The 18466-nt window shown below is 46.0% G+C and overlaps 1 long non-coding RNA gene across 1 annotated transcript; it reads left to right on the forward strand.

Annotated features, from left to right (window-relative positions):
* The first annotated feature begins 12537 nt into the window (after positions 1–12537).
* Positions 12538–18134, forward strand: LOC115067357. Its single transcript, XR_003846776.1, has 2 exons — positions 12538–13095; positions 16947–18134. It is a non-coding gene; the product is annotated as an uncharacterized LOC115067357 (long non-coding RNA).
* The last annotated feature ends 332 nt before the right edge of the window (positions 18135–18466 follow it).

Here is an 18466-nt window from a genome sequence, read left to right on the forward strand (position 1 = left end):
GCAGACGCGCCCCCAGCCGCCTCGCCCAGCCCTGGCCCCCTCAGCCCCCTCCAATCCCGTCCAGCCCCCTCCAGGCCCCTCGAGCCCTAGTCCCCTCCAGCCCCCTCCAGGCCCATCTAGTCCCTCCAGCAGCACTGAAACGTGCCCCGCAACCTGGGCTCCTACTGTGTGCAGGCTGGAGCTGGAGGCAGGAGCCCGGAGGCCTTAGAATGCTCCTTGGGGCTGCGCGGTCAGCCACAGGACAGAAGCCTGTGATTGGACAGACTTAGGAGTTCCTACGCTGCTGGAACTCAGCAAGAGAGGGTGGGTGGGGTGCAAAGGACATTCGTTCTGTGTGTGAGACAGTCCAGGGAGCTAGGGATGAAAGGATACTTGGATGGTTGGAGATACAGGGGGACAAACCGGGACACAGTTCATCTCTCCTGGGGCAATTACACTGGAGAAACCTGCCCACATGTAGAGACTTGATTCAGAATGTTCATACACCTACACTGTCCATCCACAGGCAAGCCAGCAAATACACCGGACTGTTCATGAAATATCATGCAGCTGTGACATCAAATAATAGCTTTCAGCATCTGATCACAACAAATATCTCAGAAACAACATTGGGGGGGGCAGTAAGATGCAGAAAACTTAATACACTATGATGCGTCTTTTAAAACATAAAAACAAAACTCAAAATATTAATGTTTAGCCATATACATCAGTGGCAAAAATAATGGAAATCAAGGGAAACACAAATATGAGAACTGTTATCCTAGGGGTGGGGCAGGGTGAGCCAGGAAGACCTGGGTACATAGGATCATTAATTATTGGCAGAGTTCCAGTACTGGGTGAGATACAGGTTTCATTTCTTTTATAAATAAACAAGTCTGTAAATAAGGGAGGAAGACAGGATAGGAGAAGGCAGAGGCCAGCTGATGAGGTGGCAGCTAGATCATGTGGGGCCCATGCAACACAGTGAGGCTTGGTTCGTTCCCTGAGCCTGTTGGGAAGTAGGGTTTTAAGTGGTTTCAAGACAGCTTCAAACTTTTATTTTGGAAAAAAAAAAAAAAAGTTCTTCAGCTACTCATAGTCCAGAAAGTTATCCAGTCAGCATCACAAGCAAGCAGGTTAGAAACCTGAACTCTTGGGTCCCTCCCAGGCCTGCAGAGGGAGACCGTGTTCTAAAGATCCTTAAGCAGCTTGTGTGCACCCTGCAGATGGAGATACCTGGGCACCCTGATGTGAGGCGACAGCATGACAGGGGCCCTCAGGGAGGGTGATAGATCAGGAAGGAGCAGTTGTGGTCTGGGTGGGAGATGGTGGGGGACTGTAGGACCGGATGGCAGATTCTGATTCATTTTACATTTAAGGGGTAGAATCAGCTGGACTTGGAGTTTGTTGTAGGTGGGAAGGAGAAGTGGGGTAAAAATGATTCTTCTAAGGATATAGGGCTACATAGTGAGACTCTGCCCCCTCCCCCAAATCCTAACATGTAGAAATTTCACTGTAGCTTTGTGTGAGATTTCTTTGTTACGCAGAATAATAAATGGCAACACTAATGTGTGGGCACTCCCTTGGTACCAGCCCAGTGCCCCCAGAAGCACTTTATAAACATTCCATTTACCTTGTCTCACACTTGCACGGCAGGAACTGTTTTTTTTTTTTAATTTATTATTTTTATGTGAATCAGTGTATTGCCTGCATGCAAGTGTATCTGTGTCATGCAGTGTCCATGGAGGTCAGAAGGCATCGGATCCCCTGGAACTAGAGTTACAGATGGTTGTTAGCTGCCCTGTTGGTGTTGGGACTCAAACCCACCTGGGTCCTCTGCAAGAGCAGCCAGTGCTCTTAAACTTGGAGCCATCTCTTCAGCCCCTCTCCAAGGTCAATCCCACTGCTTCCCATTCCAGAAAGCATAAACTGCCTGGTTAACCCACTGGTCCACTAAAGGTGACAAGCTTTGTGCTATTCTTCCCTTTGTACAATGGAGTGTAGTTTTTGGCTTCTTGCCCTGGGCTGGCCTGTGTAGCTGTTAGGCCACCTGGGCTTCCTTGTGTGGAGGGATTTGGGGGTCTTGCAGCTTCTCCTGGGCCCTCTTGATTTTTCTGTTTGGGAACCCAAGCCACCAGAAGACACCAACATCACGGTGTGAGTTTAGCTAACTCAGCTGGCAACTGACCCAAGCCCCACTTTTCAGCCACCCCTGACCCCTGACATCCATTGTGTTAGTAAAGCAACTTGTGCATCAGATCAGAAACCTGATTTCAGTCAGCAGAGCAGAACTGCCCAGCAGAGCCCAGCCTACAGTCTTTACTTACAAAACTGTGCCGGGTGTTCCTGTCAGCTACCATATTTTAGGGTAGGTGACAGGAACACTCTTACCTGCCACAGCCTTTCAGGTCTGTACCTTGGTCTTACTCCATCCTAACCAGATCTGGAACAGCTTCTCCTAGAGCCCAGATTATTGAAATTCTGCTTTCTAGACAGATCCAAGCTACAGGAAAACAACTGAGCTGTGTTTGTACACCTCACCACTGGGCACATACCCCCCCACTTCTGCCAATGCTCTGTGCCGTGTGTGTCTATAACATTGTAGACTGTTTCCCTGTGGCATAGGCAGGGAATCAGATTGCAGGAGGGAGAAGCTGGGATTCTTATTTCCTCCTCCCCCTGAGACACCAGGGAGATTGTTTCTGGCAAGGTCACAGCTTCTGGTAGGCTTCCTCTCTCTACCCTCCCCCCACAGCTCCCCTCTTGCCCCTGTCTCCAAGGCAACAGCCTCAAGAACTCTACCACTTGCTGCTGCCTTCCCTGGACTCTGGGTTAGGGATTTCCTAGGTCTTGAGAGAAAGTTTGGGGTTTATTTGGAAAGAGATCTCAGGAAACACTGGGAGGGAAACGGGGGGAGGGGAGGCCGGGGGGGGGGGGAAAGGGAAGTGGGTGAATCCAAATCCAATAACAGGGAGATTACTGGCCTGAGGTCTCAGTGCAGTTTCTCTGGGAGATGATAGAAAACATGGCACAGAGTTAACCCTGAGACTCCAGGGTTGGGGGCTTAACTCTCCTTGACTATCAGGTATGTGTGTTTCTTATTTTGCAGTACCAGGGATCAAACCCCATACTTCTCAAGTGCTAGGCTAGGGCTGTACCCCCAGTTTCCCTTTTGCTATTGTTTGAAAGCTGCTTCCATTAACTTCTTTTTTTTAATTATTTATTTTTACTTTGTGTGTGTTTCACCTGCATGAATATAAGTGCACCACTGTGTGCAATGCCAGTGGGGGCCAGAAGAGGGCGTCAGACTCCCCCCACCCCTGGTACTGTAATTCTGGATGGTCGTGAGCCATCATGTGGGTGCTGGGAACTGAACCAGGGTCCTCTGCAATGCTCTTAACTCCTGAGCCATCTCTCTAGCTCTCCATTAACTTCTTGATGTGCTTAGTTAGTTCAACATAACTGGCTAAGCTTGTTTGCGGCTGAATTAGTACCAGCAGCAGAGAGGGGACACTGAGGTGTCAGTGGGAAACCTTGTAGAGTGGTGCTGAGATCACCTGGTCAGCACACAGACAGCAACACCTGCCCACATGTTTATAGATAGTCCCTTTGCTAAGCTTTCCTCCCTTACTCTCTTTGAGTGTGTCACCTGGCCCCTGCCTGGTATCTGAGTGATACAGGCTGGCCTTGAGCTCTACATGACACACAGCAGGCCAGTGTATACCAAGAGTTGGAGGAGGGATAGAGAGAAAGATGCCCTCCCTCAAATGCATTCTGCACACAGCACGCAGTTTGTGACTGAAGCCACTGAAGTGGGCTCTCAAGTATGCAGGGACTCTGACTCTCATAGCCTCCTTGAAACCTAGCTCAAGGCCTAATTCAAGTGGGGCATGTATTCCCAGTACTTGGAAGGTGGAGGCAGGATTGCTGCTAGCTTGCGCTACAGGGTGAGACCTTGCCTCAAATAAGTATGAATCTGATTCAGCTAACGAATTGTATAATGAAAAAAAAAAATGCTCAGGAGTAATCTCTTCATTTAAACCAAAAATTAGGCTTTGACAAGCATCAGTAACTCGATAGCTAAACATCAAATGTAACAAAGTTTGAAGAGAAAAAGCTTTTTAAAAACTTAAAAAAAAAAAAATCAGGTTTTCAAGGGTAACTCTAGTAGCACATAGTACATTACAAGTATCTGGCCCAGAAGTGGCCTCACAGTTCTTGTTCCTGCAACAGCTCTGGTGCGAGTCCTTCTGGGACTCAAGCTGAATTTATAGCACGCAGGATTCAAGGTAGCCAGCTATGCCAGTGCACGTGGCCACACTGAGTTGCAGGGGTCCTGGGAAATGTAGTTCAGTAGCATCTAGCAGTCTTCTGGAGTGGAAATGTATCTTCTCCAGGAAGCCTTTTTGCTTCCCTTCCCAGGAAACTTGTTACCATCTTTTGATATCAAAAAATTCCTGTGAGGGTCTGAAGAGATGGCTCAGTAGTTAAGAGCGTGCACTGCTCTCTCAGAGGACCCGAGTTCAGTTCCCAGCACCCATGTTAGGCCACTCACAACTGCCTTATAACTCCAGTTCCAGGGCATCAGACAACCTCTTCTGGCCTCTGAGGACACTGCAGTTACATGCACAAATCAACACACAGACATATACATACACATGTAATTTTAAATCTTTTTAATGGGGCTGGAGAGATGGCTCGGTGGTTAAGAGCACTTACTGCTCTTATAGAGGACCCAGGTTCGATTCCCAGCACCCACATGGCGGCTACGAACCGTCCTCAACTCCAGTTCCAGGGGAATCTGAAGCCCTCTTCTGACCTCTGTGGCATTACACGACACGGGTGCACTCACATACATGCAGACAATATACTCATACACATAAAATAAAAATAAAAAATGAATAAAATCTTTTTATTTAAAATTTTTCTATTCATTATTTTATGTGTATGAGTGCACTGTCTGCATGTGTATAAGTGCACCCATGTCGTGCAATGCCTGCAGAGGTCAGAAGGTGTCGGATCCCCTGGAACTGGAATTATGGATAGTTGTTATCCATCATGTAGATGCTGGGAATCGAACCCAGGTCCTCTGCAAGAGTAGTGAGTGCTCCTAACTGATGAGCCATCTCACCGGCCCCATAAAATCTTTTTTAAAAGGTCCTGTGAAGAATGGGCATGGGAGGGCATGCCTGTAATCCCAGAGCTTGGAAAGCAGAAGGTCATCCTCAGCTACATAGTGAATTTGAGGCCAACTTAGGCTACATGAGGCATTGTCCTAAAAAAACAGGTCTCATGTTATTTGCAGGAAAATGGATGGAGCCAGTGATCATCATGTTAACTGAAATAAACCAAACTGAAAAGAAAAGTAGTGCATGTTTTCCGTCAAGTGCAGAATGTAGAAGAAAAAATGATCCTGAAAATGGAAGGGGGCTGTTCAGGAGAAGGCAGGGCTTCAGGAGGAGGGGGACGGGGAGTAACGGGGGTGAGTGTGATGAAAACATATTACATGCATGTTCTTACTGTCAAATTAATCTACACTAATGGAAGACAAGAAAAGCTGTAAAAGTCCTGTGACTTTGGCTAACCTCACTAGCCAGGTGGATGGGTTATTTCTCTCTGGATCTCAGCGGTGGCTGCTGTTTACTGAGCACATGTTATGCACCCTCTCATGTATGGTGTCAACTAGTCCCAGCAGCCATGCAGCCCTGTGAAGCAGGGGCTGTGATCAGCCCTCACTAGAGGAGGAGCTGAGGCTGTGCATCGGCTGCTGCTAAGGGCTGCAGCCTGAGTTGCATATGAACATACAAGGCAGTATGCTTGGGGGAAAGCAGGTGAGGCTGGACAGCAGCCCGGCCTAAAGGAAGAGCCCGGGCAAGAGGCAGGAGTCCCAGAATTTGCATGCCGGCTCTACTCTGACTCCAGGAGACTGAGGGAGGGCGGCCTCATTTGCTCAGCACACAGCTCCCTAGGCTGGATCTGTGCCAGGCTTAGCCAATGTGGGGAAACCTTCACTCTGTTGTTCCTTAGTCCTCAAGGGAGTCAGCCCAGGAATGTGACTCATGATGACAATGATACTTTATTTCCTCCTCCTCTGTGAGGCTGAGCATGTGGCTAGGAACCTCAGGGTTGCAGAGCCAATGCTGATAAGAGCATCTACAGAAGGCAGATGTTCAAACTCACGATGCCACTACAGCTTGTGGCCTCAGGTAAGCCCCCAAGCTCTGATGTCTTCATCCATGTACTGGAGATGACATAGGTGCACTACCTCATGGGATAAACCAGAGCCATCCCCTTCAGGGATGACCTGTGGATATAACTAGCCCATAGTCTGAACCATAGACAAATTCCATTCTTAGGATGAAGAGAATATCTGTCTTTGATAAGGGACAGTCACAAGGGAAGAGCAGATGCCACATCTAAATGCTGCTGGAGCTGGTTGTGGTGGTACTCCTGGAATCCCAGCATCCCAGAGGCCGACGCAGGAGGATTAGGGATTCAAGGTCATTCTTAGCTAGTGAGTTTGAGGCCAGCCTCAGCTATATGAGACTTTGTTATGAACAAACAAATGCTGGTGTGCTGAACTATTATCCCAGTTCTAGATCCTTGAGCCATTCAAAAGGATCCAGAATCCCCAACTTCAATTTTAAAATATAGTCAAGGCTGGGGGTATACACAGTTGGTAGAGTACTTGTCTAGCATGTACAAGGCCCTGGGTTCAATCTCCGATAGAGGATAAACCATGCATGGTGGTGCATACCTGTACTTCTAGCACTTAGGAGGTAGTCGCAGGAGGATCAGGAGTTCAAGGTCATTGCTGGCTATATAGCAAGTCTGAGGCCAGCCCATGCACATAAGACCCTGTCTCAAACAAACAAAAATAATAACAAAAAAGCCACTAAGAATAACGACTATATATTCTAATATTTTCTAATTCTTTAAACCTTGAGGGAGCTAAAGAAAACATCAATGGGGCTGGAGAGATGGCTCAGTGCTTAAGAGCACTGGCTGCTCTTGCAGAGGACCCAGATTCAATTCCCAGCACCCACATGGCGGTAAACAACTATCGGTAACTCCAGTTCCAGGGGAATCCAGTGCCCTCTTTGGACCTCTGCAGGCATTGCACAACATAGGTGCACATACATACATGCAGGTAAAACACTCATACATATAAAATAAAAATAATAAAACATTTTAAAGAAAGAAAACATCCACATGTCATATTGCCCCTTGGATGTGTGAACTCTGTATGGCTGAGGTCCCACTAACTTGGATCTTTAAGAATCTCTAAATGAGAATAGAGCCAGGAAGAGGTTATACTTCAGCTTGGATTATGAGGTAGGATGAGCATCTTTTGCACAGAAAACTGCCAAATGATAGTAGTTAGTCCAAGGTAGTTTCCCTAACCCCTGTCATATGAAAGAAGTTCAGAGGCAGGCCACAAAGGTCCGGTGTGACAATTTTGTGAAGACAGCTTACCCCATCTCTGCTTACCCCTCTGTTCAGTGTTCAGTGTGGCTGCTAGAACACTGACCATCATATCAGCAGTCCAGAGATCAGAGTGGAAGAAGGAAAAAATCTGCCAGTGCCTTCCCTTTGAAGACAGTTCCCTGGATCTTCTTATGATGTTCACATATAAAGTCGCATGGCCACACTTAATTGCAAAGGATCCTGGAAGGTGTTTTTGCATTACAGCTGGAAGGGAAGCCAACCAGCCAAAAAGAAAGGTTCTATTACTGGAGGAGAGGATAACTGGGGACACAGTTCAGTGGTAGAGTGCTTGCTTAGCACAGGCAAGGCCCTGGGTTCCAGCCCCAGAAACCTAGAAAAATATACAAAGAAGATAATATATAGAAGGCAGATGACCATTTCTGTCACATCAAATGGCCTGGTGGGAGGAAGGTATGTGGATGGGGAGGAGGGATACCAGTACGAACGAGATCCGGATGCCCATTTAACTTCTTTTGCTATATGTCTTTGAGTCTCTTTGTGACTAAGAAAAACTAACAGAGTAAACCAGACTGGGGCATGAGTGTAAAGAACTCACCGAGGAAATATCAGGGTTAGGGTGTGCCGAACCCTGAATGAACACATGAAGGAGTCTTCTGTTATGATGGTGAGGGTCCCATCCTGTCTGTGCCAGCTGTGGGAAGAGTCCTGCTTGGTCAGTGGCTCCTCAGAGCAATACCCAACCAATCCTTCTATTTGAAGTCCACCCTTCCCCTCTAGGTCTTCAGAAATGCCTGGCCTCTCCACCCCCGAGCCTTCTGAGATTTCAGTAAGTCTTGTGTCTTAGTGCCCTCAACTCCATCAGCCACGTCTCAGGCCCTTGGGTCCTTGTCCATCCCCACTATCAGCTCTCCAGCATCCACAGTTCAGCTGATTGCTCCTGTTTGCTGCGATCACCTCACACACTGTCATTGTTCCCACAGGCAGACGTGCATTTATGCAAGTTCCTTGTTGTTCTCTTAGAATCCCACAGAATGGTGTCATAGATAAGTATGTGCAGCCAGTCACAGGAGCCAGCAGTCTCTGGCTAGACTGCTGCCTGGGGAAGTCTCTGTGCTCAAGAGCACCCTAAGGGGCATCCCCAGCCTGGCCGCCTCTTTCCCATTCAGCACACAATCCTTTCTTCCTTGCTGAGCCCAGGCATGGTTGCATCCCAGCTCTGGCCTGTACCTGTTACCCAAAGCCAGGACCTAGCCCGATTCCTCCCTGCATCTGGACAGGACTGGGCAGGCCCCAGGCTGCTGGATATGAGTTCCTGACCTGGCTCACTCTTTAGATGTCACTTTGGTCTTTTGAAGCATTATAATTCAAAGGTGGAAATGAGAATGTCATTTCTAAATTGGAATGTTAGTTGGTCTCTTTCCAGAGATGTGTTCCCACTGCATTTAGGATGGAGTCCAGCATCAGTGCCCCCAAGGAATCTGCAAGAGCCTCACCTATCTGTGAGAAGAACCAGGGATGATTACATTTGTAATCCCAGCATTTGGGAAGCTTAGGTAGGATCAGGAGTTTGAGGGCAGCCAAGGCTACATAGTGAGATCCTGTCTCATAAAACCCAAACCTGTGGACCCTGTAGTATGGCAAACATGCATATTCAGACGCCAGAAGCTCTCAGTGACCTACCATCCTTATAAGGGAAGAGGTCAAGAAATAAATACATTGCCAGCCTTCCCAGACCGAGGAATTTCTTGGGATGTAGGGTTTTCAGTGCTAAAACCAAAACAGTGCTTTGGAAAACCAGCACTGTGAATCTTCATCAGAATGTTCCTTAAGCACCATCCTGGGAGTGCACATTTGGCTTAAAACGCTTACTGTCTGGGAGCCAAGGGCAATGGCTTAGTCAATAAAGTGCCTACTGCATAAGCACAAAGACCTGAGTTTGATCTCCATTGCCTACATGTCTGTAATCCCAGCACTGGGGAGGCAGAGACAGGAGGATTCATAGAGCTTGCTGACCAGCCAGTCTAGCCAAATTGGTGAGGGTCAGGTTTGCTGAAAGACTCTGTCTTAAAAAGTAAGATGGAAGAGAAATTAAGGAAGACATTCGACATTCATCTCTGGCTAACACACACACACATACATGTATGTGCACACAACGTGCTTACTACCTTATGTCCCCCACCCCTATCTAGGGTTTTTTAAAAATTTATTTATTTTTGTGTATGAGTGTATTGCTTGCATGTGTGTAAGTGCACCTATGTTGTGCCATGCCCTCAGAGGTCAGAAGAAGGTACGGGATCCCCTGGAACTAGAGTTACAGATGGTTGTTAGCCACCATGTGGGTGCTGGGAATTGAACTCGGGTCCTCTGTAAGAGCAATCAGTGCTCTTAACCACTGAGCCATCTCTCCACCCCCTTGCCTAGGATTTTTATGCCAGACAAACATTGGGAAGGTCTAGAGTGGACCCTGGAACCAGGATTCCAGGTTCAAGCGTCATCTCTGTTTCCTGCTGTGTCTCTGAGCAAGTCACTTCGTCTCTCCTGCTCTGCTTTCCTCATCTACAAAATGAGACTAATAAGACAAGTTCCACCTCAGACGGTTATTATGAAGATTAAGTGACTCAGTAGATGTAAGGCACTTGGAATGCTGTCTGTCATCCAGCAAGCTAGAGAGGCCACACCCCTTATCTATGGAGAAAATGGTCACTAGTTCCTACCAGGCCTGGCAGATCCCAGTCCTGGGATAGTGGTCACAGCCTCCTGGATTCCAAAGTCTGATCTTGTAATTAATCTGGACCTTGAGCCATTCCAACCTAGTTCCTTGTAGACATGCTGACGCCATTAGAGCATAAATAATTTGGAGAATGTCTGGTTCCCACTTACCACTATCTTTCTAGAATGTGTAAGTGAACCGTGACTGTGCCGGTTCTTGTTGATTAAAGCAATCAACAAACAGTGGGGTCGAGGGAAGCCCTCACTGTGTTGTTTCTTCATCTGTAAGAACGGGCCTCTTGATGCCACTTGGAGCAGTTAGTCTGAGAAACTAGAATATGTGCTTTCCCAAGTGCCCATCATTGTTGGCACAAAGGCATGTTCATTTATATTCTCTCTCTCTCTTCCCCCTCTCCTCCTCTCTCCCTCTTCCTCTTCCTCTTCTTTTCCCTCTCCCTCTCTCTGATGGAGTTTTGCTAGATAGGCCAGCTTGGCTTGGAACACGTGATGCTCCTGCCTCAGTCTCCCAAGTGCTAGGATGTCAGACAACGTAACTCCTTCTCGGTGTGCTGCTGTGAGATTCTGCGTTTTAAGCTGAGATTTTTGAGGGACTATGGAGTAAACCTTCCCTTGACTTTGGTGGCCTACTCTAGTCCTGGCATTGGTACTAGCCTTGAACTCTGCATTTTCCAATTTCAGGCAAGCAGCAATATTAGGTTTTTTTTTTTTTTTTTTTTTTTTTTTTTTCTTCCCAAAAAAACCTAAACTACGACAAATACCTGAAATTGTCAACTTACAGAGAAAGAAGGGTTTGGGGGTTTGTTTTTTTGTTTTTTGTCTCACAGTTTTGAAGGTTTCAGTCCACAGTCAGTTGACCCTGTTGCCTTGGGCCTGTGGCACACAGCATACTGACCAGGAAGCAAAAGAGAGGAAGAGGAAGGGGCCAGGTTCTACTGTCCCTTCCACACCTCCAGTGAGCAGAAGACCTTCCAAGAGGTCCAACCTCCTAAAACCTCCACAGCCTCCCAACAGCATCTCCCTGGAGAGCAAACCTCTGCCACATAATCTTTGGGGGAGGGGGGCACAATGTCCAGATTTCACAATGGCTGAAGCTGGGGGTGAGTTTGACCTGAGATGAGAACTTCCCAGAGTTTCTGGAGGAAGTTGGATGATTTGTGCTGTTGTTGAATTTTGTTCTGAGGAAGACAAAAGAGCCAAGTTCCATCTCTGTCTCTGGTACAGGTCTGGGTACTACCTTCCTTCCTTAGGACTGGAATGACTTAAAATACTAGGCAAGGCCTTTTTTGTTTTAATCAGCAGAAGACCTTTTATTTTAAATTTTAGTTATTATTATTGCTTGTACATGTGTGCATGATGTGTGTGTGTGCCATGACACACTTGTGAAAGTCAGAAGACAACTTTGTGGATTTGGTTCTTTCCTTCTGCCTTTGTTACCAGGGAAACCGAGGATTCCTTTTGGGGTTCTTAATTTCATTAATAAAATAATTTAGAAACAGACCCGAAAGGCAGCTCAAGGACAGCTTTACTAGAGTTTAAGAGAAAAACACAGTACAGGTAGATGAAAATCCCAGCAGCCTCGAGGAGGAGATGCAGGAAAAGTCATGCCTTTTGAGTTAGGCATGGTTAAGAGCACCTGCTGCTCTTGCAGAGGAACCTAGTCCAATTCCCAGCACCCACTTCTGGTAGCTCACAACTGCCTATAACTCCAGCTCCTGGGGATCCAGCACTGTCTTCTGGCTTGTAAAGACACACACACTCACATACACATATACACATTTAAAAATAAATAAATAGAAACGGAAGGAAGGAAGGAAGGAAGGAAGGAAGGAAGGAAGGAAATCACTCCCAAGAATGGAAGAGGGCTAGTGAGCTGAGGAAAGCCTAACAAACACCTAGCTACATGGCATATGGTCTTTTATAGCCCCCCCCCATTTGTATTTTTGGGGACTTTGTTTTGCACGTGCTCCATTTGTTAGATGATGCCAGGGTAAGGAAGAGCTTTCAATCGTGTTCTGCAAGCTGGCTTCTTTTACATATTAATCTCGATGTAGCTTTTTTAGTTCCTACTCTCCTACCACACCTTTACATGAGTCCAGGGGACTGAGCTCAGGTTGCTAGGCTTACATAGAAAGTACCTTGACTGGCCCAAGCCATCTTGCCAGCTCCCGGTAGAGGATATTGTTCATGTAAGTAAGGTGATTAGGTTTGTCGCAGTCATTCGTTAGCTGTGTCCCGGGACATAATGTTTTATTTTGCTTTTTATCATCATTACATGAAAGCTCTGCTCCAAAAAGAGGCAACATTGTTCCTATAGCCCCAAAGAGCGTCTTAGATGACTAGTCCCCACAATGGAAGTGCTGGGACTTTGACCGCAGTGGTCACTTAGGGCCACCAGAACAACAGGTGAAGGGAACTTTTAGCTCATCTGGGAGGTGCATACAAAGGTTCGTCACCTGGCACTTTAAACATCCCTCTCAGTCTAGGGTAATTGGGTTTCTCAGACACAGAAAAGGTGCTGTTGACTGTGGGGTGACACCTGGAGGAACTTCACCCATAACTACACACTTGATATGAAGCATGATCCATACCTGGTCACTTTCCAAGGAACCAAGATTAAGGGAAGCCAGCCTACCAAAGCTGAGACCTTTTCTACTGGAGAGCCTCTATCCTATGTTCCACCTGGCTCCGTGTGATGCATAGGAAGCCTTATCTTGTTGGCATCTAGGGCACTGGCAAGGAGAAGTATCCTGGAAGTGTCCATGGAACTATGGGACCCCTGACACCATCTTTGGACCCAGTGACTTGAGTGTCTAGCACTTGGATGACTCGTTCCTGGGGCCCATTGAGAAAGGCATAGTCAAGACTGAAAGAAGCCAGGCAGCAACTGCTCCACCCCTGTGGAGACAGCACCACTGAGCCGCTCCTGAGCAGGTCCAGGTTAGTTGAGAACAGTGAACACTGCCTCGCTTGCTAAGCCGTATCTGCCTACCCTCCCAGTGGGCAGGCTTCGGGTCTTAGACTGGTCTTCAGTCACCTGCAGAGCAGGGAGGGCTGGTATAATCTCCAGCTTTTCATTTGCCTTTGTGGCTCTCTACCCACACCCTACCTTGACTGCAAACTTGGCTATGAGATCTGCTTCCACCCTCAACCTTCTTTTCTTCTGGCAATTGTGCCTCTGTGTGGCAGCCAGAAGCCAAGCTTGGGTGTTTCATGCAACAGACAGCCACCTTACTTTGAGACAGGCCTCTCATTGGCCTCAGGTTCTTGGAGTAGGGCATGATGTGGGGTAGCCAGCCTAGGAACCTGTTTATGTCCACCTTTCCAGTGTTGGGATTACAAGTATGCACCACCACACTGGCTTCTTTAAAAAACAGACTCTCAGCTGGGCATGGTGGCACATACCTGTAATCCCAGCACTTGGGAAGCAGAGGCAGGCAGATCTCTATGAGTCCAAGGCCAGCCTGGTCCCCATAGTGAGCTCCAGGCCATCTGGGGCTACAGGGAAACCCTGTTCCAAAAAGACCAACAAAACAAAACAAAAAACAGAATCTCTTTTATTTATTCTTTGACAATTTCACATCTATAAACAACGCATCTTGATCATATCGACCCCCAGGCACACCCGATATGTCCCCCGCCCACCTCATGTCCTCTGCTGCCTGTTGGAATGTTGGCTGCCCTTGTTGACTGGGTCTTGTGCAGATTTTGTGCAGGTAATCATAGTTGTCATGGGTTCATGAGTGCAGTGGTCATGCCATGCCCAGAAGACAGCACTTGATAGCACCCATCCTCCAGCTCATACATTCTTTCTTCCTCCTCTTCCACTTGTTTCCTGAGCCTTGGTGTGGGGTGTGGTGGGAGGGTTTATAGAAATGTCTCATTTGGGGCTGAACACTCAGTAGTCACTTATTTTCAGCACTTTGGTCAGTTATGAGTCTTTAACTGCTGATGACTACATTAACTGCTAGTCAGTCACTACCGAGAGAAGCTTCTCCGGCCAGGATTAAGAGCAGCAGTAATCAGTTTGTATAAAGATAAATGTTTGGAAGGAAGTTGGACAACATGTCTATTTATCACAACAACAGTAGTGGGTTCCTCCCTAGGGCCTATGACCTCTTGAGCCTTGGGATTTTGACGAGGATTACAGTGCCAGGCATGAATTCCATCCAATGGAACAGGTCTCAAATCCAACCCCAAAGCAGTTGATTTCCCCATAACCTTTGTGCCACCATTGCACCAATGGGCACATCTTGCCTGGCAAGTTGGTATCATCATATACAAAGTTCACTACCGGGCAATACTAATGATATCAGCCCCCCGCCCAGGGACCTGCATAGCATCATCTGCTACTATGAAAGCTAAGTAACAAGGAGGAGGTTTTCAGGTCAATTCCAGCTTGATTTCTCTGTGTCTCCCACCAAAGTGTGTTGTGTGTTCAGCAATAGGGTCTTACCATCTAGTTCTGGTGGATACCGAGAGCAACGACAACAGCCTGTGTTGTGTTGGGGACCCCTGGGACCTCCCTGACCAGTAACTCATAAAGAGCTGTCCCACACCAGGCATTGAGATTTTTACTTAATAACCCAGGTCTTCTGGGGGAGGCATTGTCCATCCGTGCAGTCCTTTCTAATTATCTTCCAAAGTCATGGGTTTCCATAGGACTTTTCACACATCCTTAGTTTTGCCTAACCCACCCCGCACCTTCTGCTCTTCCCTGTCCTCCTACCGATCCCTACTTTAACATTAATCACCAATATTCCCCCTGTGTTTTTACATCACATGTATTCTGCTATCCCCTCACCCTTTACACCTCCTCCCCTCCCACTTTCATGGGCCCTTCCTAACTTCCTGTGCTCTTCGGATATTCTACCCTAAACACACAAATTTTAGAAGCCAGTACCGGATCCACATGACAGGGACCATGCGCCATTTGTCTTTTTGGTCCTGGGTGCTTTCACTTTGTATATTGTTTGGTCCATTTTTCTGTGAATTTCATAATTTAATTTTTACATAATGTTTGACCTGTGTTTTTGTTGACAAATTGAGACCATTAATAATCAGTGTTATTATTTGAAATTGCATGTTATTCTTGCCGTTTTGTTGATTTGGGTTGTTTGATTCTTTTTTTTTCCTCTTTGTCTTTTGCTTAGTTTCATTGTACTGTGATTTATTCTTTCCTGTGTCCTCATGGATGGATTTGTTTTTCTCTTCAGTTCCCAGCATCCACATCATACAGATCACAACTGTCTATAACTCCAGCTTCAGAGGATCTAATGTTCTCTTCTGGCTTCCTCTGGAAGCTGAATACACAGACAGACAGACAGACAGACAGACACACACACACACACACACACACACACACACACGAGAGCAAGAGACAGGCAGACAGACACAGAGACAGACACACAGATTCTTCTCAGGTGCCCCAGAACTGCAGTACCAGAAAAGCCCATAGTGGAATGTGGGAGATACCAAGAAAGGACTAAAAGCTCCCTGGCCCACAGAGACCAAAGGCTCCCACTCTCTCCTCTGTCACACAGCACCACATGGAACCTACCAGAGCCAGAGCTATCTGAGACCTTCACCTTTCAGTTCAGCAACTGAATGGGTCAAGGAAAGGACTCTCCAGTCCCATCTGCCTGGCTTTTCTCACATGGGTTCTAGGCTTGAACTCAGGTCCTCATACTTGCAAGGCAAGCACTTTACTACCTGAGCCATCTCCACAGCCCCAGGTTTATGTTTCTTATAATCTCTTCTCATGAATAAAAAGGATAATATGTTATTAAACATGAGGTTTGTTCTACTGTGGTGGTACATGCCTTTAATCCTGGGCCTTGGGAGGCAGAGGCAGGCAGATCTCTGTGAGTTTGAGGCCTGCCTGGTCTACAGAGGGATCTCCTGGCCAATCAGGGGTATGTAATAAGATTTTGAGACCTCTTCTCTCTCTCTCTCTCTCTCTCTCTCTCTCTCCATATATATGTTTACATGTGTATTATATACATACATATAGATATAGATATGGTTTGGCCAAAATATTTCATAGACTGTGCTTTGATTAATATAATTGTTCTGTGTTCTTTAACCTTTTTATTTGTCTCTCTTCATGGTAATTATTGATTTTTGTGTCATTGTGAGTTTTTCTGCTAGTCCAGCTGTTGCCCTGTCTGTGATGACTGACTTGATGAGGACTGAAAACTCCAGCAGCTGCAGCAGCAATCTCATTACACCTTTTTCTGCACTGGAGTGTCGTCCCCCCCGACCACCACCACCAAAGAAGAGAGACAAATGCTCCCTCTGGTCCATTATGGGTTGACTATGGGTGACTGGGGTCTTAATGGAGGTGTTGGAGGGTCTGACACCATGCCATGCACAGCCTCATACGGAATCACATATGTCCTTCCTGGCATGAAAGGCATTTAGCAGCTCTTCCCAAAAGAGTCTGGCCACCCCTCACTCCGAGCTGCCCTGTCTCTGGTGCTGGGATTTCTGAGGCATCTAAGGCATATCTGACCCACTGGTGACTCTGGGAAGGAATCTGCAGTGAATGGCACGTTTTGGCTACCTCAAACACATGCCTAGCTCTGATTCTTGTTTCGTCCAACGAACCTTTAGGAAATGAGTCCCAAGACAACATCAGGCAACTTGTGGTTGCTTCACTTGTACATTTTGAGCTCATCTTCTGCCCACCTAAACTGATATTCTTGTTCTATGCATGTGCATGCATCACTAAGACTAACATTGAGGTGTTTTTAATCTATTGGGGTTATTTTCTTCTCTTCTGTTTCAAGGTCATCTTGAACCAGTGCAGGATGAAACACAGGCATGCAAGAGTGAATTATCAAACTGGCCTGGGACTAAGGAGATTTCTTAAAATCCAGGTGGCAATGAAACATGCTTAAGCCTGGCAGCAGTCCAGGCATAGACAGAGTTATACTCCCAGAGCTGGAGAGGCAAAGGAAGGAGATTCATGAGCTGCAGCACCTGACCTACACAGTGAGACTTGAAAACAGACTTGCAACGTCTAAAAAGTACTATAGTTTGACCACATAAACAGGTGACCTTATTCTGCCATAAATGCAATTTCAATCTACTACCTATCATTGTTTTATTTATTCATTTGCTTTTAGTATTTGGGTCTTTTAAATCAAATTTGTTGAGGCATAATTTTCATGATGTAAATTCCATAAATAACCACGTTCATTCACATACTATAGGCATAACCGACACCACCAAGGCAAAGAACAGCTCCAACAATTATTTTTTGCAGTAGTGCTGAGAATTAAATCTAGGGCCAGGGCCCAGCATGTGCCAGGCAAGTGTGCGCCCAGCAAGCTGCACATCCTTAGTTGTTGGTTTTTTTTTTTTTTTTTTTTTTTTTTTTTAAATATTGGGATAATGTCTTACAAAGTTACATAGGTCAGCTCTGAACTCTTGTAACCCAGGCAGGCCTGAACTCTTGGTAACGCCTGCCTCACACTCCCAAGTATCTGGGATTATAGGACTGAATACCAGGCCAAGCCTCTAATGCTCCTTTTCAAATGAATAAGTTTGTTTTGTTATTCCTTTTCTTTGGACTCAAACTTAAGGGTTATATAATCTGGGTTTGTATGTATATATAGTTTGTGTAGTACCTTTGGGTATATGTTGTATGTGGTGTTTATATAATATAGTTCTTTCAAAAGACTTTTATTTAAATTGGTTTAAGAATAAAGGAATGCTCATATAAAATCAGCTAAAATTCCTTTTAGTTCATGGGACTCAAAACTTTGACAAATAAGGTAATTTTAATTTGCTCATAAAAGAAAATAGAAATGTCTCCATCATGTTAACTGTATTTTGCCTATGTTTACATTCCTGTCTGTTAGGTGTTTAAGATACAATGTCTATTACTTTCTCTGTTTCAAATATCGCTTCCTGAGTCATCATTAAAATATAGTTATTTTATTTTATGATGAATAAAATTTTGTCTAAATTCAGCAATTTGTAAAGATTGTAAGTTTAAAGAAGAAAATGAGGCAGGAAAAGGAACCGGCTGGGCTGGTGGGATGGCTCAGCAGGTAGAGGTGCTTGCTCATAGTCCTGATGACTTGATTTCAATCCCTGGATCCTACAAAACGACAGGAGGGAGCTAACGCCCGAGAATTGTCCTCTGACTTCTACCTACAGGCATTGTGGCATACACACATCTGCACACACACACACACACAAATAAAAAATAAAATAAAAAGGAACCAGCAAATAAGAAAAATATACAGAATGTTTTAGGTATGGAAATATTTTTTGGTTAAAAAATGGCTAAAGAGAAAAA

Source organism: Nannospalax galili, unplaced genomic scaffold, assembly GCF_000622305.1.
Source record: "Nannospalax galili isolate Female #2095 unplaced genomic scaffold, S.galili_v1.0 scaffold205, whole genome shotgun sequence".
In the NCBI taxonomy this organism is placed as follows: domain Eukaryota; kingdom Metazoa; phylum Chordata; class Mammalia; order Rodentia; family Spalacidae; genus Nannospalax; species Nannospalax galili.